The 25,913-nt window shown below is 36.2% G+C and overlaps 1 protein-coding gene across 7 annotated transcripts in view; it reads left to right on the plus strand.

Moving 5' to 3' along the window:
• SLC25A21 (solute carrier family 25 member 21) overlaps nucleotides 1-25,913 on the plus strand; it is a 232,825-nt gene that overhangs the window by 32,538 nt on the left and 174,374 nt on the right. For 2 of the 7 annotated variants that reach the window (XM_085061873.1, XM_085061875.1), the window contains exon 2: nucleotides 2,492-2,579. The exons of the other annotated variants lie outside the window; for them this stretch is intronic. The gene's annotated coding sequence lies outside the window, so the exon portion shown is untranslated. The remainder of the gene's footprint in view (nucleotides 1-2,491; nucleotides 2,580-25,913) is intronic. 7 annotated transcript variants of the gene reach the window in all.

Consider the following 25,913-nt stretch of genomic DNA (forward strand, 5'->3'; position numbering starts at 1 on the left):
CGTTGAAGCATTAACAGTTTTGAGCTGTGCCTATTAGTCTCACTTAAGCTTAGAACTCAGTAATTTATATTCATGAAACCCCAAGTTTTCTCCATTCCTTAGGCCTTTTGAGGTATCTTCCTGCCTGTGAAAGTCCACACCTGTGACCTTTTTGCAGAACAAGATGTTCAGCCTGAGATGGCCAGATTTGAGATGACTAGTTCCACTTACACTGTAAGGAAATATGTTACAAAGTCTACATTTCAGCATGTACCATACTGCCACTGGCAAACCCTGTGGCTGTTTCAGACATAGGTATGAAAAATAATGGTTTTAAGAGGAAAGTTATAATTAAAACTGAGCCTTTATCATTGTGAAATGAGAAAAGAAGCATCAGTGCTGTATAGCTCTTTACAATACAGAGTAAACATGCTTTTTTGGGGTTTTTTTCAAGGACTCTGCAGGAAATCTTTCTGTCTTCACTGGCTTTGCACGTCAGGCACACAGAAGCTATGTTTAAGCTAGTAGACCTGGAAGCATTTCCAGCCTTGAGGGTCTGGGCATGCCCAAGGCTGACCTCATCTCATGTTGCAGCAAAATTCAAGCAACAAACTAAGCTTTCTGCCTCGTCCTGCACTCACGTATCTCAGCAGCGGGCTGAGACACAGCTTTCCACCAGCTCCTTTCTCCTGTCCCCCCACGTGCTATTGATTGATGGGAGGGAAACCTGAGTATGAGGCCAGATGGGAGCCAGATCATTCAGTAGGTGATCAGCCTGATCCTGGTGATCAGGAGACCATGGTGCACAGTCATATAAAATGCTCTGCAGCAGGCGCTCAGCTTATTAACCTAGGTGCAGCCAAAAAGTAACTCATGAGCAGGAGTAGCTTACCTACCTCTCAGCAGGTATAGGAAGTTATTTATGATGTTGCTTTGTATTAATCAAATAGTAGATGATAGCATGCTTAAAAGCTTCAGATATCACTTCTCACTAAATCCCCAACAGCTTTAATTTTACATAGTGGAGGAAAATTAATAAAGCTATATATAACAGTGAATCTTCAAAGAGGTCATGGTAAATCATTAAAAGTGATAAAGATGAAATTTATTATATCTTATTGGCTAGATCAACACTTTCTCTATCTATAAGAAAGGATTCAAAGGGGAGAAGCCCTTTGCTTAGTGAAGATTGTAGTCACTCCCACAAGCCAAGCTATCGAAAAGAACTGCATTTTTACCCAGCTGGGACACAGCAGTATAGATAAACAGCATGATATCTGGTCAGAAAGAGTTAGTTACATATGCTGTCAGGAAATTATAAAGATGTAGGAGTTCTAGCCTTCTGAGGAAGAGCAATTTCTAGCAAGTTTCTGATACACTTATTCAAAATGTTAAGTTATCCTAACTATCATTTGTCACTGTTAGAAGGCTGCAGGGGTGTTCATATGACTTTATTCTTAAGTGAAAAATGGAAAATTATGTGGAGGAAAAAAAAATAATGTGAACACTTTCAAATCTGGGACCAGACAAAAGAAAAGCTACCCATTTGAAATCTGGAGAACTTTACAATGCTGCAAGTAAGTAAAAGCAGATGTTGTAAAGTTTAGAAAATCAAGACATTATTTTCCTGTTTCCACTGAATATTTCTAAACACATTATAAATAAGCTTTGAAGTAGTACGAAATACCGTGTTTGTTTTGCTGATAGCATCTTTTCATAAAAAAAAAATTATCAGTGCTTGTTTAAGTTATGGACTAAATGATATCTGTGTGGCTAAACAACTGGCTGTATCTCTTGCAAATACAATGCTAAACTACTTGCTGTGTCTGAGCCCTTCAAAAGCCTATCTGATCTTCAGAGTTTAATTTTAAACAGATTAAATATTGTCTGTTTACAGAATGCAAAGGTTAGACTAATCTTTTGCAAGTTCTTCAGAAGAATATGATTTTCTTTCGTTGCTGTGAAAAATAGTTTTAAATCAAGAAGTTGTTGTAAAACACTTAACTAAGTCAGTGAAACAGTCATTTTGGGTGTCTGGCTCATTGTTTCCTTTACTTACAGTAAATGCTCAGAAGCTTTAATAAGCAAATAAATCAGTCTATATTTGTGATTCTAAAGGCACCCATTGAAGATATTGTTCATTAAATCTTTTATGTGATTCTATTAAGAGAAGACCACTGAATAACAGACTTGTGGAAGATTCATCAGCTAGATAAAGCAAAGTGTTTCCAAGTAGCGATCCTGTGTTTGGGAATATGTGTATCAAAACAACATGGGGATTAAAGGGAGGCTGAGATTACAAGTTAATTGAACTACATGCAATTAGTGGCCAGTCTTAATTTTAAAAACAGTCCTGTATGACAATGTTGTCATTCCTCATTAATGAGTCCTGAGAAGACTGGCTGTTGAGAATGATAAAGGAATTAAACAGTCTCGATATTTGTCACACTATATTAGTATTTATCACACTCTGTTGATTTTCCTTCACATTAAGTGAATTCTCTTTTTACAGCTCTAAGGTCCTGAGCCTGAGAGGGGAAGAAGAGGAAATTTTTTATCGTTTTGGCATTTCCAGTGCAAGTTTTGTGATGAGCAGGCAGGTACACAAATTGCAGCAAGTACTGATTTTGAGTGATCAATTATGTGACAAATACATTGACTTTCAACATCTTTATTTATCTGCTTGGTTAGACTGCCAAGACACAGTTACTGTGTCAGAAACTGTAACTGTATTTCCTTACAGATTTTTGAGTGTGAGACTTGAATGTACTGATTGAAATGAAACAGTTTTGGCCTTTGAAGAATTTTCATGCATATAGATTCCTTTGCATTCCTAGAGACAGAGGAGGAAACATCCATGTGGTATTCCAGCAGCATATATACAGGTGCAAATAGCTTTTGCAACACACAAGCAAATATCTCTCAGGTTATTTTAGATGGCTATATTTGTTTTAGTTGTTTTGGACTCTCTCAGTAACCCTTAGGAGTCCTTAGGTACAGTCAAGGCTCTTTAACATACTTGTCATCTGATCTGCTCTAGCAGCCTTAGGGTAAGTCAAACCCTGCAGAACAGTGCTTGTTTCTCTGACTGCAAAGTGAGTGTGCTCAGTTGGCTCACAAACATTTGTGGTGGTTCAGAGGAACTTCCTTACATGAACCCACAGTTTAGATAACTAGTTTCCTCTACGTATTGCCTACTTTTTTGAATTCCTCTGTTTTTTGAGGGCAATACTACATTTTTAAGTTTAATTTATCTCAGTTATTTGAACATAAATTATAATATCAAACATTTAAGCGTTTCAGAACTTTCTAGCATAGTCTGACATGCATATTTGTGATATTAGGCTCAGGATTTGAGACAGTTCTCAGAAAAAAGTACAACTATGTGAACTTTTTTTTTGCTGCCAGAACTAATTATGTTTTGATGTATAATCAGCTGTTGATTACCTAGGGTAGCTTGGGTTAGGGAAGAGGATGTTTTGGAATAACTGCAGTATCCAAAGCCACAGGAAATAGGTAAATTAAGCCATGCGAATGTATGCTGATGGCTCAGTGGGCTAATGGAAGAAAATTTTGGTGACCACGACAGTGGAAGTAAAGCCACTTCACCTAAAGATGAGACAGAGGTCTGCAGTGGTGAAGCTTGTCTGGATTAAGGGTGTATCTGGATGAAAGCTGTCTTAGACCTAAATCAGTTTGCAGTTTATGCAGTCCTGGTTCTGTTAAATAACTCACAGATGAGTGGCTATTGACTGCTATCAGTATTGCTTCATTCACTCTGCTGTGCATATTGCTGCATCAGTGAGAATGCAGTGTAGGAAGCACCAAGAAAGGGAAAATGTACTTTTTCTTTTCTTTCTATTCATGTAATTGTCCCATCAGTATTCTTATAATTCACAGTATGACTGAAATCTGCATGTCAGGGCAATTGTGTTCAGTTTGCAAACTGCCTTTTACTTCCTTTAATTTTTCTTAATTCAATTATGTACTTTTCTGAAACCAGCTATTCACCAACCTGCATGCAGCAGCAGGACCTTTCAATCAAAGCATCTCCTGCAATCGATTACTGATCTAGTCATATTTCCATAGTTTCTATTTCTGTTTGCTTCTGGTAAAACAGCCTTACTGACATTCCAGGTAGGGTAAACCATGGCAAGTCACTTTGATTTAGTAAAATTATAAGTTCCTTTGTTCCCTCTTTATCTTATGTCTGTAGACCATTTGGCACTCGAGCCCTGAATTTGGTTTTTTAGGTTTTTTGTGTTTTGTTTTTGGTTGTTAGTTGTAGTGGTTTGTTTGGGGGTCTTTTGGGAGGGCTGGAATAGGTGGGATTGTGGCTTTTCATTTGTTTGTTTGTATTTTTTACTGTAGTCTGTAGATGAATAATGAAAATAGTACAAGTACCCAAGCTGACTTGAATGAAGCACAGCTTGTGTCATATATGCCAACTTTCAGCCATCAAAAAGTCTCAATTTGGTCTTCTGAGAAACTAAATTTTGGCTTTATAGCCATAATGATTAAAAAAGTCTGAGAGGAAATGAAGAGTGTTCAAAATATTTATGAAAACCACATACCATTAGGAAAATCTCCATCACTGTATTTAAAATAATTTTTTGAAAGTGGAAAAGTTGTAAAAGCATTTTGTTGTGATTTTTTAATGAATAAATTCTATTAGCATTCTTCTTTCATGAATTAGTTTAGAATTGCATTATATACTCTTGTTTTCAGAAAAGAAGCTCAGAATTCTCTTGCGTGTGAACTACATGTTTTTCTCATTTGTTAAGAGCCCATTTCTCACCTTTAACCTTCTCAAAGAAATGTGGATCCACGGTTATCAATGGTTTTACAGGATGTAGTATAAAATATAGTTGTAACATTATTGAACAATAGCTTATTTTAATGAAGTTGCTGAAGTGTTTGGGGCTTGGAGCATTGTTGCTGTAGTCAGGAGATAGGCTTATTAAATTGCAGTGGTAACTATAATCAGCCTAAATTCTGTAATCTGTGCTTGCAAGAGCAGGGCAGAGTAGAAAATTTTACCTTTTTTAGTACATTATAGTAGATATGTACGGTGTCATGTATGTATCACATATATTAATGTTTACACAGGAGATAAAATAAGCAAAGATGACACATACAGAACTTTTTTTTGGCACATTTCTTCACACTGTCCCACATGCTTCAGCAGGCCACAACATAAAACAATGTGATGTATTCATTTTTCTCTGCAAGTAGACCTGCTTCTCCCCAGTTTCCCTGAAAGCATTTACCTGTCATTCTGGGCTATTCTGGCATTACCCTTCCACGTATCATATTACTTTCAGCTCTTGCCTTGAAGCACGTCTCTGAAAAGCTCCCCTTACAGAAGGCTATGCTGTGACTTTTGAAATGCAAAGGGCACCCCTAGAAGTACGAACTGCATCTAGATGCTGTGATGTGTTTTTCATTACAAAAAATCTGGTCCTCACTAAATGATAGAGTCAATTCATTAAGAATATATAGTAACTATCTGTGCTCTTTGTCTCCTAACAGTGCAAAGATGAATTACTGCTCCTGGCTTAGAACATCACTGCTTTCTATGTTTTTTCATGTAATGTTTCCTGTATTTCTTCAGGATGTGTTTGTCATTTTTCAAGCTTGAATATTATATTGGTGTGTCCTGTCTTGCCATAAGTTTACAAACTTTTTTTTTGGTGTGATAGAAAGGGGTTTTGTTTGTTATAGTGACAGTGTGCTGTTTTGGCACACTGTGTGCAGTTTAGGCTGCTAGAAGAGCATTATTTAAGGAAGATGGAAAGTGGAAATTTTTAAGGCATGCAAGTCTTAATGGACAACAGGACAAGCAAAGGGATGGATGTGTGAGGAGGAAGATGTGTCAAAAATAAAAGTTTGGTTTGAAGTTTGGGGGTCATTTTTTTCTCAAAAAGGCAACAATAATTAAATTTGGGTAAATTCCACTGATCAGTGAAGAAAATGGACATAATTCAGAGCTGGACTGTTAACAGGGCTTTTTGTTTGTTTATTGAAGAGAACATGTTTTTTTAACACTTCATGGGTGATGACTCAACCACTTTCCTGGGCAACCTGCTCCAATACTTGATCACCATTTCAGTGAAAAAAAGTTAATCTAAACCTCCCTTGATGTAACTTGAGACTATTTCTTCTTGTCCTAATGCTTGTTAACTGGGAGAAGAGACTGACACACCCTCCTACTTTAGAAAAAAAGTAGCTTTACTGTAGTAGAATACTTTAAATTCCAGCTTTTCTCCCTTAAAATTCAAAGTGACAAAAATAATCTCTAAATCATGTGAAGTTAGTCATTAAATGTGAGATATGTCTGACAACTGGGGGGAACTGATTTCAAATACAAAGAACCCTCTGTTGAGGATGTATTTCTGGTACTTCCCAGCTGCTCAGATCAGGTGGACTTCAACCAGCATCTTCTGCTAAATTGGGCTAGAAAGAGAGGGAGGGAGTTTCATCAGGCCCACCTCTTTACCAGGGCTCCTGGTAAATGTCAGTGTGTGCTGCATGGTGCTGACAGTTTCTTCATTCATAGAAGGGAAACTTCCAGTCGCATCTACATTGTCATACAGACACCATAGCATTTAATTACAACTGAAAGAGCACTGTATGGGTTTATCTCTGTGTGTGCATCAAATGGTGTTAGGGCTTTAACACTGTTACACTTATTAGGGGTTTTGAGGGAGACAGACTTCAGCACTTAGACAGTTCTAATAAATTTAATTTAATTTGTTCAGCTTCCAGCAAGCCATTTGATTTGGGGACCCGTATTTCTTGCTATCAATTGTGTGAGGGAACTGATACTGTAATCCATATATGTATGTGTTTTGTTAACTATTTATGATCTAGAAAAGAGCACCAAAGCACTACACATGTTATATGGAAGACAGCAATTTTATGTATGTTCACAGTTTTGTTGCTGCGGTGAAATGAAACTGATGAGCAAATGAACCCAGCGTTCTCAGGTAGCTAATTTAATGACCAAACATCAGTCCCCTGATTTTATTCAGCTTTTCAGCTTTTTGTCTGGGGACATTCAGCATATTAAAGGCAATTCAATTCAAGTTGTTCTGGTAGTCTTGTGAGGCCAAAAACAGGATAAATTTCTGGTTGTTTGCTGAGTAGATATGCATATTTTCTACTAAAGCTATGAGACAACTTTTTGCATGTTTCTTTGCATAAACATATATATTTCAAAGATATATTTCTTTGCTGAAGTATTGGGGATCACAAAGGAGAATATAACTGAGATAATGACAAATCATTCAGAGTAGGATGTTTTTTTCCAATCAGAAGTGAAGCTTCACCTGAAAATACTGTGATGTAAGAATTGAGCACTGGGAGGAGTCTTAGAATCATATCTGAACTATTTGACCAGACAAACAGGTCATATAATGACTCATGTTAAGTCTGAGAGCTGACATTTGCCGAGGTTAGTTTGCCAGTTAAGCAGGAACTTTTTTTTTTGGGGGGGGGGGGGCACGAAAGAGAGGACAATGAGGGGTAAGGGGTGGATGTGTCTGCATTCATTTGGGGGTTGTTTGTGATTTGTGGTTTTGGGATTTTTAAAATTTTTTTAGTAGAATCCCTGCCCCTATCCTTTCTACACATGCTGTAGAATTTTTGTAAAATCTAGGATTTCTTGAATCATTTATTTGTACCACATCCCTGTGTTGCTATGCATTTTGTCTCTAGCTACGCTGGCTAGAGGAATGATGTTCATTCTCAGTTGCCAAAGCTTTTATATATGCCACATGTGCAGTGGTGATACCAATGTGACATACTGCAGATTCATCTGATAAATTGTATTTACATCCACCCTTGACCACCTCACCTGCTTTCTGCCACTAATCTATCTCCTCTGGGATTTCTTCCGCATTCCAAATCTTGGAGCAGCTTCAAACATCTGCTAATTTAAAACTTAAAAAAAAAAAAAATCAACCTGCCAAAACCAAATTTCCTGCCTTTCTCCTAGCCAATGAAGTACTCTCTGCCTTTAAAAAATATAACGGTCTAATTTAAGAAAAGCCTGGACAACAGTCAGCTGTACACCCCTGGCGAAATTTAGTACTCTACAAATCTTCATATTTTGGACACTTCTGGCTTCAGTAAGGTACACTGTCTGTGGTTGTCCTAAGATATTTAGCTTTAGACCCGGATGGTTTTATTTATAAAATTCTGCTGGAAGACAGTGAATTTCAGTTCACATGTGCAAATTTAGCCTGGGTGCCCACTGATGTTAGTGGGAATAGTGTTGGGCTGCTGTGAACTTGAAAAGCCTTCAGTTGTGTTGCATATACCTTTCCTGGATGGTCTGGCCTGTGGTTACTTTGTGTTGAAATTATATTGGTCTCCATTATTAATTTTGCCTAAAGGGTTTATGACTATTCAGCCTTTGAAAGACTAAAATTTAATTTTAGCAGAACACTGTATTGGCAGTGCTTGTATTTAAGCTCTGATGGCTCCACATAGTTAATTATAGACCTGTATTTAAACCTGACATTTGTTTCAAAAGTACCCTCTGAAACATAATGTTAGTTGGCTTTTGAACAACTTTCTCTGCCTAAGTCATAGGCCATTTAGTCTCTGTTAATGGCAGATTGTGGTCTTAAGGGGAACATGAAACAAGTGGCTTCACAAAGCAGTTTGATATTTGCAGCTGCATTTAAAAACAGATTTTATGAACTGCTTGGTTAATGCTACTGAGGAGAACAGCTAAACACAGGACTTCTAATATGAAAAAATTAGAGCACCAGTAAATATGTGGAATGGTTTGGGATAGCTGCCCAAACCATTCCACATGGTATGAAGAGGTGGCCAGGAAATAAGCTGCAACAGGCTGTGCTTTACAGTCTACAGTATTCTTGGCTCCATTATCTTATTCAACAATAAAAACTAATGTGCAATATAACATTTGATAGTCACCATTATTGTGAAAATATGATCACATGTGGAAGTATTTCATAACCATTTGCAAAGATCTCTTTGCTTTTAAAGATGTATTTATGCACTGGTTTCAAGTATTTCTTATTGTCTAATAGGGAGTGTATTTTTAAGTGATTATCTTCTCAAAACTGCTGACCCCGTCTCTTCAAAGAGACACTTTGAAGAGGTCACCATTTTTTTGGTGCACCCAAAATGTGCAAAATACCTTGATGTCCTGTATAAAGATGTTAAACAGGCCGCTTGCCAGCTGAGTACACTCTTTTTAAAATTGTTGGAGATACTGGGACATTGAGAAGTAAACAAAATTAGCCACTTTAATTAATGGTAGAAATACTCAACATGTATTTGCCAAATAGTCACTAGAGAGAAAACACATTTTTTCCACAATAAAATGTAGTTATTGTGAAAAAAATCCAGACCAATAAAATTAAAAGCTTATGTGTTCTAATTGATTTGCGAGAGTACAATGAGAAACTGTAGAAATTACTCATCATTGCTGCTAAATACATCTAAAATTCAAAATGGAGACTGCCAATAAATACCAGCAGTGTTTTTGAAATGGGTATTTAAATTATGCTTTTAAAAGTATTTTCCATACATGAAAATATAAACACTATTGTGGCAAGAACATAACTCATCACTAAGAATTTTGTAAGTTTAATTTTTTCATTCTGTTTGCGATGTACAAACCGTCTGTGTTATTTAAACCTTGTTTCAATGTAAAGAATTGTGCTTAAGATGGTAACCTTGCACAGGTGAATGTGGCAAATACTGTGATTAATAAATAATTTAATATCTCTTCCCGTAGGAAGGAGGGGAATATGGAGGTAGGGATTGGAGAAAAGGGAGAAAAAATAATATGAACTAATGTGCAGAGGAAGCACAAAATGAGGATCTTTTTTTGTTTTCCTTTCCTTTCACTTCTGCTGATATAAGGTCCCGTGGGATTTAAATATATTTTAAATCTATTTTTGTCAAGGATCAAGTTTTCCTAATGGTAACATGAGGGAGTAATTGGCATATGTAAGGTATCTTATATTTCATTCTGTGAGTATGAAAACATGTATTTATCTTTTCAGTATTTGTCAATGTGTTCTATGTTTCTCTGAAACAGCTCTCTAATCCTTGCTCTGTTTCTTTCATTAAGTAAAAAAGCATCTGGAAAGGCAGCAAGGAAAAGGTGTTCTGAAAAATTTTAATTTATGTGTGGATGTTAGCATATATATATATATAATATATATGTATGTATATATGTGTACATACAGATATATATACACATAAATACTGTCATCCCAAAGTTAAATAAAAATATAGCACACTACATCATATAGAGATGTGGCAGTGTGCAAGAATGGAATTTTTGAAATGTTTTGTTTCCCTATTTTGTATAGCTTTCGGAAACAGAAAAGAAACTTCTGAAACAACTTTCTGATGTCTAGAGATCAGTTGCTGGGATGTATTTTTTCCTTTAAGCTTAATGTACTTCTGCTGTTCCTGGAAATCAGGGGAAACACTTAGCTGTTCACTTAATCATGCTTTTAACCAACAGAAGCAAGGAAATTTCACATTCTGCACTCTGCTGTCAGCTTTAAAAACTCAATTATAGGGTATCAAATTCACCTCTGTGTTTCCATGGCAAATAAGGGTTACCAGTAGTGTAATATTAAAAGAAAAACGATGCAATCAAAACTATTTTGAAAAGAAGCAACTTTTAGTATTGACGTTGCTGCAAATAAGTTTCTTATTTGGTTTTTGTTTAGTCATTATGTGTTGAAATAATTTCATTTATTTGGTGGAAGGATCCCTAAAATCTTCTGAGCTTCTTCCTCCAGCTAATTTAATAGAAGTCATCTATCAGTTGTTAACCAACTCATCCATCTTGATTAACTATAACGTATTTGAGAATGTTACTCAGTGCATCATCGTGATAAGCATTGCACGTCTGGGATGTGCATGTGTTTATCACAGCAGGATCTGCCTATTTTGGATCATTTGCCTGTCAGCAGCCTTCCCAACGGGGTTTACCTTGACACACTGTGGAAGGGTTGGCACAGTTGTAGGTTAACCTGTGTGATGAGTCTGTGCAAGCTGTTAGCAATCTTCCTAGCTGGATTAAAGAAACTGCAGCTCCTTTCAGCTGCACCTTGATGTTAAATGATACCAACAAATTTAGATCATGGGCAACTCTGTTCTGCTGTGGAGTTGTAGACTTTTGGTGTATTTCTAATAAGTTTTCTGTTTTTTCTGTGAGACATGGATTTCTTAACTGAGAGCTACCATTCACCCTATCTCCTCAGCCTGGACACCACCCCCTTCCCCCCAAAAAGTGTAAAAAAAAAAGAGTGAAAGTGCAATAGGGCTAGCATCAAGTAGGAAAAAAGGGAATGAGAATGGCAGGGGAAGAAAACCTGATTTCTTTGAACTGTTTATTCATTTTAACTGCATATTGATCCAGCCTCCATTAAAAGGAATGCTAATACTATTAGAATTAAATTTACTGAAATTGCATTTAGTTGTCACTTGCTAAATTGCACTTCTTTTCAAATTCTTTCAATGTCTTTTGGAATGGAAAGTTGTGAAATCTTTTGTTGATAAATGTTGATTTAAACTGTTGGGATGCAGTCAGTTTTAGAATAGTATTGCCAAAAAATGTTGAACCCTTTGTTTAAATCATTATATCTTGTAAAAATAATATAATTTTTGCTCTTGTTTTACTAAGTTGTTGCTACCTTTCTCAAGCAGCAAATGCTGGAGGATCTAACTTTTTTTTCTGCTTTGATCTCTAAGTTTAAATGCCATAGTGCTAGGGTTAGAAATACTGTGCAAGGGTCTTTACACAAATCCCGTGTTTCATTACATGGAAACACAATATTCTGATTGTAGATTTTGGAAAAGCTTGGGTTTGCACATATAAATTCAGGGCCATAACGGCAGAGTCCTCCTTTATTAAGTCTGTTAATAAATATTTATGTATTTTAGTTTCATTTCACAGCACAATGATTACTTTGCCTTGAATTTCAATAAGGGCTCAGGTAAAAAAAAAAATATTTCTTTTATATAACATCTTGTGGCTTTGGAGGAAGAGAATGGGGATGTTTTGACAATAAAATGTGTGGCATTTCCTGTTGGTTGAAATTTTGGGTTGCTTACTAAGGTAATATTTAATGTTATCATTGGCAAGGCAAACTTCTGTAGGAAAATATCAGTGCGAATTTTACTAGTGAGATGGGAGTACAGGCCATAAAAATTCTCAGTTTCCCTTTTAAAAACTTAATCCATTTGTCCAACAGGAATGAATACAGAAGGACTAGAGGTTTTGAACTTCCCTCACATCTGGGTATAGCAGTGTATTTTGACTCCAAGCACAATAAAACAATCCTACTTGCTGGTGGTATATGACATAATGACCCAAATATGTTTTTAAAAAATCATTTATTGCTGTACATAAACAGCTAAGTTAGCACAAGGGATGATAAAATAACATTGGTAATTCTTCCTTTAGCTGGGAACCATTGGTGGCCCATTAGGATTCCAGATGTAGCCATGTGTGCTTTTCCATTTGTTTTCTAATGTCTAGTGCTTGGGCCCTTGGTACCTTGGCTGTGGTTGTCAAGTGTGTTGGCTTTTCAGCTTGAGGTCTTCCTGGAGAAACACACTGGCCTACCTAATAGCTATAAAGCAGCTTATTGTCTTGGGCCTAGTTTGTTGGGACTAGCTGGAGTGAGGGCAGCTTCCTGTCAAAGGTCAAACACCAGCTTGACCGAGTTTTCTATGGTAAACACTTGTAACTGGACCTCCAAATCTGGATGTTAAAATATAAAAAGCAAGATGTTTTAAAACATTATTTAGAAGACAGCAATCTGTGACAATTCATGTCTTTTAAGACTACATTGGATCACATTCATGTATTCTAGTATTATTATATGGAAAATATTTTCTAATGTCTTTTGTAAACAATTACTTAAAGTACTAAAATGGAGTAATGAAAGAGAAGAAAATTACCAGAGAAAGTAACAACTCTAAGCTCTCTTTGCCTGGAAGGTAAAATAAGACATCCACTTTTTTTTTTTTTAAATAAGTTGGAATTCATAGCTGTCTTCAGCTATAGATAGTCTTGTGATGTTGATTTAAGAAAACATAATCAACACATCAAACTTACAATAGGCAAAGGCAGGGTAAGAGCAGAGCTGCTCTTAAACTAGTGTGTTGGTAGTTGCTTATATAGATCCAGACTGTCAAAATAGTTGACTTGCTTAGTCCAGCTGAGTTTCCTGGGACTATTTATGTGAGTTGCTCTCATCTAGAAGTAATTGTTTGTCAGCCTGCCCCTACCTGATTTCAATGAGGCTATTTGAATGAGCCTTATTCTATGTCATTACAGCCTACAGTGATGTGAAAGACTGTTGAAATAAAACTTCAGTGGTCATGTAAAAAATTATATTCTGAAAAATGTTGATATTTTTTAAACATTTTTCTAAGTTCTTTATTATACATGTCTTTGAATAGAACTGAGTCCAAAACAAGGCAGCATGAACATTCCTGAACTGTTTGTGAATATGTATGTGTGCCATATCCTTGTTTTCATAGGTGTATGTATTTTGTATAGTCATTCGCCAGTATATAACAAATTGATCTGAATTTTTTTTGTGGTTGAAGAATATAATAGAACTCTAAGGTACTTGGTGTCATCTATACTAACTGTGCTTACCTGGCAATAAGAATATTTTGATTTTCTGAGCTTTAAATCCAAGGATTTTAAATGCCCATGGGGGAATTTCTGAAATGTGAACAGTTTTAATATATAAGCTAGTCTTAAGGTTTCCATTGCAATTAAATCAAACAACCTACATCCATAATAAATGTAGGTGTCCAGCCCCACTAGTAAGTAGAGGAACACAAAACCAGGATTCATTATTCAAGATGCAAAGTACAAAATCTCATTGCCAGAGATCAGCTGGATCCATGTGTTTGAGGAAATGCTGGTGGCAAACCATTTAATTCCTGCTTAGGTTATTTTTAAAGCCAAACAGTGGAAATTACTTGCTGCTGGTGAGAAACTGGTATGAGTAGTTCAGATGAAGTCATGAGGACTAGTTCTGTGCCTAATGTCTTTTGGAGGTCAGTTTGAGAGGGTTCAGACCCAAATTAGCCAAAGCCTATTCTCTAAACATGAGGCTGTGGTCTAGATGGGATGAGAACCCACCAGTCCCCTGGTAAAGCTTCTTGTGCAGCAAAGACTGCAGAATTTCTGGGGTCACAGCAAGAAAGTGGTTGTTGGTGAGTTGTTAGGACCATCATATGGAACAGGAAATGTAATTTTTTGGTGTGTTTTTCTTCTCTTGCCACTAAAGTTATTCTCAGAACAGAAAATAGCCTTGCTGACTTTTCCAAAAGTACCCAAATTAGTACTGAAAAATGAAAATTAAACTGAAAGTGGGTGGGCTGGAGGGGACATGGGTGGAGGGAAAAGAGGGTGTAGAGAAAGAGCAGTGAAGTGGAAAGCACAAGCAGATGAGACTAGCCTCATCTTGTGGCACAGCCATGCTAGTAATCAACAGCAGTAACCAAGTGCTAAGTTCTTTTGATCAGAACTGGCTGAAGTTTCTGCTTTTATAGCTCACCAGTACATCTATTTTCTTCCCTGAACTTTATATATTTTCATTATATATTAGATTGCTTACTTCTGTATCCATTTGCCATGTTTATATTCCATGTACTGTTGAAAGAGGGTTATCTTTCAAATGGCAAGACTACCAGAAGTTTATGAAGTCACTTTGGCGAGAAGAGAATTCAAAGTATAGTGAGAAGTACCTACTTTCGCATACCATGGTAACAAGGTTTGTGAGCGTGTCTAACTCTTAGTTTGTACCACTAGATTCCTGCAGTAGAGCCCATTGTCTGTTTTTTACAGTGCGTATTTTTACTTTTATCTGCTTGGAGAATACTGAGCATAAAATTGTAATCAATATAGAAATCCTCCTAAAGAAATTCTTCTGTCTTATGTAGTACTGTAAGCTGTGGTGCAATCTAGCTCATTCCACAGCTGAGTCACTATAATAGTTCCTTTCTTTGGTTATTTCTGCTCCAGCGTTTTATTGCTAGACACCTTTAGAACAGAGCAATTTCTTTAGCATGTAACAGGCTGGAAATTGGCTAAATCCCAGCCCTTTGGCTGGGATTAGAAGTCACGTAAATTAGAAGTCATGTACCTATCAGTAGAATGTTATTTGAGAAGCCGTTGAGACTGGTAGGTCAGCAGATGTCTTTGTGGATAATTCCAAGCAAGTCCTTGTCAAGGTAGGCGACTGACATCTGTGTTGTTAATGGCTTCTGCTCTCTCTATTACATGCATTGTAACATCCAGTGACCAGTCTACAGATACAAGTGTCACATTTTGAACTGCTTCGCATATGATACAAAGACATTAAATCATTTAGGAAATCCAGGACTAGGAAATTGTTTGTTTTCTTTTTTTGGCATTTACACTCTTTGGCCATCAAAGATAAACACAACAAGCCGGCCGTACTTTTGAGGACTCATATCACCCTTGACCTGTTCTGGGCTTAGTTGGAGCCAGCTGCTGTACAGCTGGGCAGTGGCTGCAGCATGTGTAAGGCACTTCCATACTATCACTGCTGGTAGCCACATACTGAGATACTGACAGCAGTGATAAGACTTTTAGTAAACTAGCCCAAGCTTATCCCCCTTTTTGAATTGACTTCTGTAGATGTCAGAGATTCAGAACAGGTTTTTCTAACTCTTGACTGGTGAGGAGTTTTAAGGAGCTCACCTTTCTTCTGGATCCTATTACAAAAATAAGTTTTGGAAACATTGTAGTGCTGGATACTGTTCCAGACATGTTGTGGAGAGGGTGGAACTCTCTAATGTGGATGACAAAATGGAAGAGTAATCGAATACTTGATTCTGTTCATTATTGTATATTGTCCTCTATTTTTGTTGTGTCTGTCTGTAGTATAGCACAAAAAAGAAGTTGGTTTGCAGTGCTTACAAAATGTTAACGAGTAGAAGTCATATATTGCTGTATCTTGTAGTCACTGTTTAAGAATTTGTCATTTGAAATTTTGAAGCACATATTGTGAGACTAATTGCATTCTGACTGCAGGGGCATTTTGGTGGTGGATGAGCTCATCTTTAAGTTTGTGTGTTAGTATGTGAAAGCTTAATTTAGTTAAGAGGAAAATATCATTGGTCTTAAAATGAAAAACACCATGCAAATAGAACAAAACAAAATGTCAACTGAATATTGTCAGGGATTAAAGTAACTGTTCCTGTATCTCTGACTTGTTTCCTCTGTTCAACATTTGAGTATTTTAGAGAGAGAGGAAAGAGAAGCATTCTATGGAACTAATTAATGACTCCTACATGAAATAGGGAAGTGGGAATTAGTTTTCTTGAGGAAAAATATTTTTAAAAACTGACATTTTACTTTACTACATGTTTTGAGAAGAAATAATAGCTAAAACATTTTCAAATATTTTGGGATTTGGTAAGGATGTTCTTTTTACATAAATCGTGTAAGCCAGAGTTAAGAGTTGAAGGATCTGGCCATTGTCTGTAAATGAGCGTCTTCATTGAATTCTTTGCGCTGTGATAGCCATTGCAGAGAAATGGTCAATTTTGTCACGTTTCAGAAGAGGTAGTTAATTTGCTATTTTACCAGTCCTTATAGTACCCTTATGGACCTGTCTCAGTGAATATTCAAGACTGTGTATTCCCTTGGAAGATACTGAATTAACATAGTGGAATTTTGTATTGCTTATTGCTTATAAGGTAGAATGGTCATGGTAAAGACTTTTCTATATTCCTGTATGGAGACCAGATCCAAAACTGGCTAGATTGTGTCTCGGGAAGTGAAACACTGGATTGATGCCCTCCATACCAGAACAGAGTACATTGTGCTTTTAGGTCAGTCTGAAATTATAAAACAATAAAAGCATGCTTTTACAGACTATTTCTGATGTTGTGCATTTTTCTCTTTTTGCACAATGACTCTGTTCAGCACTACTGCTGAAAGGTAACCTCAAACTGAAGCTATCCTCCACCTGCTTCTGTCAGGTAGAGGATGTTGAACCATTTCTAGATTGAGGAAGGATTTAAATCTTAAGATTTGAACCAGATTTCTAAGGTTTCCCATTGAAAAAAGTGACTGAGGCTGAGTGTTACAAATACCTACCTTTTTGGTGGCATTTAATAAGCACTTCTATTATCATCTATTATCTATTGTCTATTATCTATTATTTATTATCTGTTATCTATCTATCACAGATAACTTCTATTCAGACTAAGCCAAACTCAGTGTGCTTAATGACAAGGTGACCTATTTTGATCCTCTTCCATCTGCATCCTCATTTTAATGGAATATTTCTGATACATTTCTATGAAGTGAAGTTCCAGAGGGAAACAGCTTATTAATGCATAATTGATAATTGTCTTGTGTTATTGCAGCACTTGGTGTCATTCAAGGATCCAGAGTCTATGCATAAGATGATAAATAAAATGGTAGGTAATGTGAAAGTTTACGTCAGATGCTGGTGCTGATGACTTGTAGGTGCACAAAGATTTCTTTGGCCCTACCCTCTATTTTCTAGTAAAGCCAAACTGCTAAAGTTGGATTGGTTTAGACTGCATTCAGACTGAGAAATTCTAGAAAAATTCTTCTAAGGAGTGCCTGAAAGTGTGCAGGGAAAACCTCTGAAGCTGCCTAAGTCAGTAGACCTTGTTTTTAGGTCATTTACCTCCCATCCTTCTCTAAGGGGCAAAGCTAGAGCTCGCTGTGCTTCAGCTGGTAGTTAGTGTCTGAAGTTATCTCTGATGGTACTGTAAGTGAAAAGGATCTTGAGATCAGCAGATAAATTTGAATTATGATGTCCTTCTATTTCTTTTTTAATTCTTCTCTTATGGGACCCTTAATTCAAAACAATGGCGGCTTCACTTGCTTCCAGTTGGTTTCTTCAGCAATGCTGCTGGGGGGTCTTTGACTGGGTGTAAGTCCTGATCCTTCCCATAGCCAAAGTGCCTTTATTGGCTTCTATTGCATGATTATTTAAACAATGTCAGTATGGAAATTGCTCCTTGGCAAAGAATATGCAGAAGGGATTTCAGATTGAAGTCTGCCTGTTTTGTGTTATGCATGCAGAAAAACTTGCATAGAGCCCACTCTTTTTTAAAAAGAAGGAACACTCACTTTACTACTATTTCTATTTGAGGCTGTCCAATCTTTTTGACAAAAAAATTTATTAGCACAGTGGTATTTTCAAAATGTTATTTCTGTGTCATATAATCAGTAATTATCACAATTTTAGACTGTATATATGCACATATTGTTTTGGCAAAGGTTTAAATCGTAAATATCTCAACTGAGAAAACAGGAAAACAAAAAGAAGAGGATGGTATGCTGCGTAAAGTAAGGTTGCTCTTGAAGTGCCTGTTTGCAATTAATCTATGATAACTCACTCTCTATATTAAATTATTTCTCTAATAATGCACTGAACTGAGTTCAGTGTTTACTTGAAGCTGACCTTAAATTACATGAATCATTTGATTTAAGACTCCTAGTTGTCTTGAAAGAAAGATACAGAAAGAATAAGCACTTGGATTTATAATAATTTTCAAGGATTGTGTTATTGTTTATGAAAATATTTTTGTGTTAGAATTGAAGATTCGGTCTAGCAATGTACAGTAATTACTACTGACTGCAAAATTGCAGTCCATGTCTGAGGTAGAGCCAATTTTGTTGTTGTTGAATTTCCAGAGCAGAAATCTTACTAAGCTGTTTGCAGAACACACAAGGTCTGTCTTCATTTTTTTAGACATTTTAATTGGCTGGAGACTCATAGACTTTGTACACTGTCTGATGTCCAAGAGGCAGATCAATAATACCATAGTAATTGAGTTATTAACATAGATAATTGTTTCATGTTCTTCAGGTAATAAAGGCATCTAATAACCTAGATAAAAGCAAATAATAAAATCACAGTGTAGTTTGGTTTTAAGAGGGAACCAAGTATTAATTGAGTGACCTCAGTTTACATCAATCAAATGTCTACTATATTTTCTTAAACAAGTTTTGAAACTTTTAAAAATTAATTTAGTGTCTTTGTATCTTGTGCTGCTATTGGTACAAGTAGACTTAAAAGAAAGTTACTTCTTGTAAGAATGTAGACAATGTTTGCGGTGCTAACATAGACCATAATAGTCCAGGGAGTGGGCTGTTAAACCAAGATGCTGTATCACTGACTCCAGGTTTATAATGTTGTTTTTCAGTGTATTTATTTGAAAACATAGTTGGAGTGACTAAAGGTGATGTGTCATTTGTTTGGCATTAAATATTCTAGTTTATTGTAATCAAATTTTGTGCAATTGTGCGTGAGAAGAATAAATAAATGGGCATTTAGAACGTGTATAGGTAAGTTTTTAGAAGGTTACATTTCTGGCTTATTTTTATACAGTGGAATTTTTGATGCTACAGTAAATTAAGAAGTTGGATGCTTTTCCTATGATATCCTATTTCACTAATACAGAATAACCTTGAGCCACAGTAGGGCAATAATTACCAAACTTAAATCAGAGACACACTCAGCCAAACAGCTGTTTTCAGTTTGTTAGGAGATCCATTTGATTTACTCTCTTGGTCAACATTCATTACTTTATAAGACAAAATTTCACTGGAGATTTTAACCCTGAATTCCCAGTCTTGTTTGTTGCCTGTTGTAAAATTGCATGGTTGAAATGTCACGGCCACTCAACATGTGGGGGAGCTACTGTTGTGTTTTACATGAATCCCAGTTTTCTTGACAAGTGGTTTCAAATACTAAAGGGTGCAGGTAGAATTCAGCCCCAGACGTATTTCCAGATGACCCTTCTGTTCTGTGACCAAAGAGGGGAAAATGTATTGTGCAAGGCCACTGTCCTGCGCTTTGGTGGTTTGTCAGCTAACATGGTGGATCACATAATTGTGAATATTTGGCACACAAATCGTTTGATACACAAATTGTGACTGGTTTAGTATATTTTACAAGGTCAGCACATCTCTGCTATCTCACCCTGATTTCATATATTTCCCAGGTTTTGTTGCTGTGAAGTTTGAAACCTAATGCTAGCCCCTATCTAGCAGTGAACTCAATTGGTCCTGACCATGTCTCTATCCAACCACCCTCTTTGTGTTTTACAAGGCTGCTGTAACAGTGACATTACTGATAATATGGTGATTGTCACAAACTATCTTGATGGCATCATAGGTTACTTAAAGGACAATGCAGGGATAAAATGTTGAGGTTTTTTTCTGCATTGCAGAAGTTTTCTTGTAGTTATTCTAGTATTGCTGGCTCTCTGGCCTTTTTTTTTTCTGCTACACTTGGTGAACATGTTATAAAATTTTGAAAAATGACTGAATTTGTGCTTGAAAGTGAAACAGCTGGTAAAATAAAGAAATTTCTGGTATATTTATTTGCAGCATCAGTTCTGTTATTGCAGTCTGTTTTCTTTCATGGTAGTCTAAAAAACAGGCATGGGAAAAGGAAATTGTTAAATGTATCTCACATCTTTGGAAGTAGTTTAAAACTGGTCTTTGTATTAAATTGTTGATTTTTTTAAAGCTTCACTTTAAAGCATTTCCTGCCCTTTCTGTTTATGTTTTTCCATTTAGAAAAGATACTATTATACCTCATTACTCATGTTCCTTGTTGAGCACACTCAGCAATTTTGTATTTGTCCCTTACTGTCCTGCAAGTCAACACCTCTGAAAAATGGTGACTACGAAAGCTGCACTTTTTGTTGTGAACGCTTATCAGCTGTGACACAAAAAACCAATATTATAGTTTTTTGCCTGGCCTTTTTTGTCTTCAGATCACTTTGCAATAAATAATTACATATTATCCTACTCTTGGAAAGTAGAATTTTAGTCTCACCTCCTACCTATCACATGAAGATATTTGTTTGGGGGCTCAAGGTTATCAAGGTAGCTGCATCATAACTTCAATCAGCATAAATTAGTGCTTAGGAAACATGGATGTGTTCTGATTGTACAGCAGCCTGTTCATTTCATCTTCAGTGGCACCAAGTGCATTTGGGCTTTTACTTGATAGATAAAGCACTGCCCTGTTGTCCCAGCAAGAAGAGAAACAGTTTGCAGCAGAACTAAAGGGTCCAGAATGGGTAAAGGCAGACAGGTAGCTGATCTCAGTGAAGAGAGATCTACAGTGTAGCTGTCTTGGAACCAGGATTTCACCAAGCAGGTGCTCACTTCTGTTACATTGACTGCCTGTCAGGCTCTGGGTGATTCTGTTTTGTTCCTCATAGCTGCTGCATATGTTGTGCCATGCTTTTCTTGTGTAGCTAAGGAAAGGCTGAAAGCAAAAGACTGAAATGTTTGCTCTAAAAATATTACAAATGGATTTGCCAGGGTATCATTTTTGCTTTTGAGGAAGGTAGTGTTCTGCAAAGCCTGGAAATTATTCTTTCTGAAGGACTAAATTTCTAGAAAAGAATCTGTTTATAGTGCTCATTCTTTTAGAAAGGCTCTTGGGGAAAGTCTTCATCCTACCTTATGGTGTTACACATGAATACTCAGAAGAGAAATTAAATGTGTAGTTTAAACTGTGTGGCACCATTATGATAAATCCATGTACATGTCAAATGACAGAAACAATATCTATAGGCTGAAGTTACACAGTATATTTGTAGATATACTGACAATGCTGTCCAAGACATCTTCCTGTTAATTTGTTGTTGTGAAGACCAGTTCTTTCAAACATAACTAAAGCAAAAATTATATGTTGATGCTCAAGCAAAAGAGGGATAAAGATACACTGCTGTAAATGGCTATTTGTTATCTTTATTTATGCATTCAACCTTGATAAAAATGGCCTTTTTACCAGAGTCAAAGGAAAAAGGCTGTTGATCCATTAGCTCTGAAAACCCATCATCCCTCTGAATGTAAAACAGCTTTCAATAGAGAAAGTCTTGAGCTTGTTAGGGAAAAGAGCAGCTGCTCTTCTCTGGCTCTCTGGAACTTTTTGTGCACACGAACAGACAGAATGGCGTGATATAGGGACTCATTTCTTTCTGCTACTTTTTTACAGTTCTATATCAGGCAATGTTAGATTTTTTTAAGTGCTTTTACTTTTTCAATTACAGGATGAACGGCAGAAAATAGCTCTGATTTTGATCCAAGCCCCTAACTCTAATTCCTTACATCTGTAAAAGGACCTTTGGTAAAAAGACAGTGTGATTTTCCCCTGGTGGTTATTCTTAGTCTCCCCTGAAGCCCTAGAGTATTTCACATCCCTCAGCTAACTTCCACATGACAAGCAGAAGCCTAAACTTGGTGGGTTTTTTAGCCTTGTGCTGTGAAGTCCCTTTCCATTCTTTCTGCCTGCAGTTCATCACTCTGCGGTTGTCCCAGCCAGGGTCTGAGGGTTCTTTCTTAGTTTCCCATATGTGGTCTTTCACAGTGCAAACAACCCCCAAAACAAACACACAAGCAAATCTTGTCCTGTTTTTACTTAGCCAAGATACCTGTGTTTTAGAGTTGCTATCTTTGCCTAGAGCCAGGAAGGAAAAAAGCCAGTACACTTTGGAACCTAGAGAGCTAAAGAGGAAATTTTCATGAAAATGGTCTATGCTTTTGGTATTTTTTTTTCTAGAAAGTTTATAAAGCATTTGGTCAGATACTTAGAAGACTCACAGAAATCTCCTTTTCAGAGAGATATGAACACACACTGCTGATGCTAGAGAATAAAAAATTGTTCAGAGTTTCACTGACATTACCTACAGGAAGAAAGTGTTGCACATTATTTTTGTACTTTTTCAATTATAGGGAAGTGATATTCCTGCATACTTTCATCCCTGGCAGAAAAACCTATACATCTTTAGCCAACATATGGCATAATCTCACTTTATGAGATATGAGGCAGGTGCAGACTTTGCCAGTTGTTCACCTTACTTAAGGTGATTGATCAAGCAACTGCTGTCTGGAGCATAAAAAATCAAAACAAAACCAAAAATCCGAAGTGGAAAAGTGGGAGAGTGAGCTTCTTTGTGGGTCCATCCACAGTGGTGACTGAGCATTCTTTGGCTCTCAGACCTAGAGCAGAAAAAGAGAAGACAAACATTTCTGTTGTCACAGCTGAGCCCACTGATAGGAAGTTATTTGGTTAGTGGAAATGTAATTTGTCTTTGTTTCTCAGTGACAACTCCATGCTAGACCTACTTTATGATCCTCAGGAGCTATGTAATGTTGTGTTCAAGTGATTTATTTGCTAAGTTAAGCATGGTTAAATTTGTCTCTGCAGCAATGATACTTATATTTTATTAAAATTACAGGCTAAGATAAAGCCATACTTATAACTAAACTTAGGAGGCTTTTGAGGGACAGTGGAAAGGAAGAATAGAAAACACCAGAGTATCCTTATTTAAACAGCTTAATGATGCTTGTGTGAAGATGGTAATACCTTGGTACATTGTTAAATAGTAAGAGAATATACAGGGAAGTTATAAAATTAGTCCATGTATTAATTTGCAGATCCCCTGGAAAGGGTACTGAACTAAGATGATAACTCCATTTCAGTGAAGGAACTGTGCTTCTGAATAGGAAGTGCTGAGAAATACTCCGAGCTTCTACTTGACTGATATAAGTTGTTAGTCACTGATATTGCAGAATTTTGGTTTATTGGCTGTTATGAATATGAGGAAAGAAAGAAAGAGAGACTTTGGGTGCTTTTTATGAGTTTTCCTATTCATTCTGTTTATTCCACCTTTCCTGCCTGATATAAATTTAATTGTATAATTTTACTGTTGTTTCTTAACACAAAGATAGCAAATACATTAATAATCAGAGGTGGGTGCTCTGCTGCATGTTACTTACAGCAGAATACAAAAATTACGCTTCACCAGAGACAATGTGAACCAGTCAATCCCCTGTCCATTTGACAGGAATGCTCACACTCAGTCTGGTTTGTGACCATGGATCCTCTTCCATGCAAAAAATCAGGAGTGGGTTGGGGAGAAAGCTACAACAGGAGAATAAATACAGATGGCTGATAGGGAGGAAGAAGAATTAAACTTCGCATGAAGGATGTTCTAATGATGATTGCTGATCCCTTTACTTCAGCGTGCCTCATGCCTTATGAAGCAAATGATGGTGTTCAGAGGAGTCTTGGGCTTAAGAGTAATTTATATCAAATCCAAAGTAATAGCACTTGGAATGAACAAAAGATACTCAAAAGGCAGTACAAGGAATACTTAGATTCCACTGGCTAAAAACCACAATAAACTTCTTAGGGACCCCGATTAATTCCCATCTGGAAAAAGTCTGCAATGAAAATGCAAAATCACTGAATAAAATAAAACAAGTTGCCATTATCATAATTTAAATAGCACAAATTAAAAAAAAAAGGTGCAAAAAAACTCTTTTCTGAACAGTGTTTCATTAACTAATTAAAATATAATAATCTCATAATTAAAATATATAGCCATATTTTGGAGAATTCTGGTACTTACTACAGAAGTACAGGCTACTTGGAAAAAGAAGACCCAAACAAATCCAAAATCATGTAATTTACATGTCAGTGGTACTTTATGTATGTCAGTACTTTCAAGTACTTTATGAGAAGTATAAAATTCAATTGCTCCTATTCAGAAGCAATCTGCAAAACCACTTACCTATTTATGAAAGCTTTAAAAATCTCAGAATTATGTTAAAGTGAAATTATAATGTGGATTTTTCTTCATTTTAAATAGTTCTGCTCAAGAATGCAAAATTCTCTACTTTTTCCTCCAGTGTCGTAAAGGTATGTATGATTGTTGAATGTTGTATGAATAAACCTGCTACTTGGAACATAAGTTGAGGGTGAAGCTTTTCTTGTATATGAAAATTGTGCACAATAACTAAACCAGAAGCAAACCAATAGCTTTTCATTGACTTAGCATACTATATTTTCAAGCTCTAGCAGAAGAACAGAGTAAGCTTTATGGGTAGTGGGAGATTTCCAGGTAATGGAACATAAAGAGGGCAAACACTTCTAGTCAGCAGGTAGCTTTGTTTTTAAAATCTTGTCACAGAGCTGTCTGTAAGAATGGGAAATTTCTGTGAATTCATTTTGTAAGCTTGTCACTACTAAACTTGGAATATTTTTATTCATGGCCATAACTTTATCATTGTCATGAGAACTTTTATGGAGGAAATGTTTCCTAGATAACTCCAATGAAAATATGATAATATGTCACAATTTTTACTTAACTGTAAGTAAATGTTGGGAAAACAGGAACACTGGAGTTTTTTTCATCTTCATGTTAAACACAATGCAGCTATAATTGGTTTAAGATAAAAGAAGGGAGTTTTTGAAGAGTTTAATTTCTTCTTCAAACGCCCATATTAAATTATGCCATCATTTCAGTAATACCTATTAGGCAAGTATTGTTTTGAATTACTTTTAGTAAGTCAAAATTCTTTGCTTCTAGGACTCCTTCTGGTGTAAGAAATACTTTTGTTTTCTGTGTAGTACTCAAGTAGAATTTGTTTTTGTAGACCAGCAGTCTTCTTATATTTTCTTCACAAATAATCCACAAATGTAATAGATAATCAACTTTAATTGAATAAAATTTCAATAGCATTTGCATTTGATAAGTCATATCAAATGGAAGTACAAATTATATGAATCATAGAAAGCATATGAATCATTGGTTACAAGTTGAAATTATATATTTATGTACATATATAATGCACAATGTGGATAGAATAGCAAATAAAGACGTCGATGACCTCAAGAAATGTCTAATTTAACAAATGTATATCTTTGAATTGGAAATCTAATTATTTGCCTTAGATTTGCACTGCTCAGGAACTTAATGCAAGACTATGTTAAATAAACTTATTATTTCCGTTTTTCATTTAACCTGTGGGTTATGGTATGACCAATCTGTTTTATATCCTCAATCAACAGATG

This window comes from Lichenostomus cassidix, chromosome 5 (assembly GCF_008360975.1).
Source record: "Lichenostomus cassidix isolate B80296 chromosome 5, HeHo_3.0, whole genome shotgun sequence".
NCBI lineage: Eukaryota > Metazoa > Chordata > Aves > Passeriformes > Meliphagidae > Lichenostomus > Lichenostomus cassidix.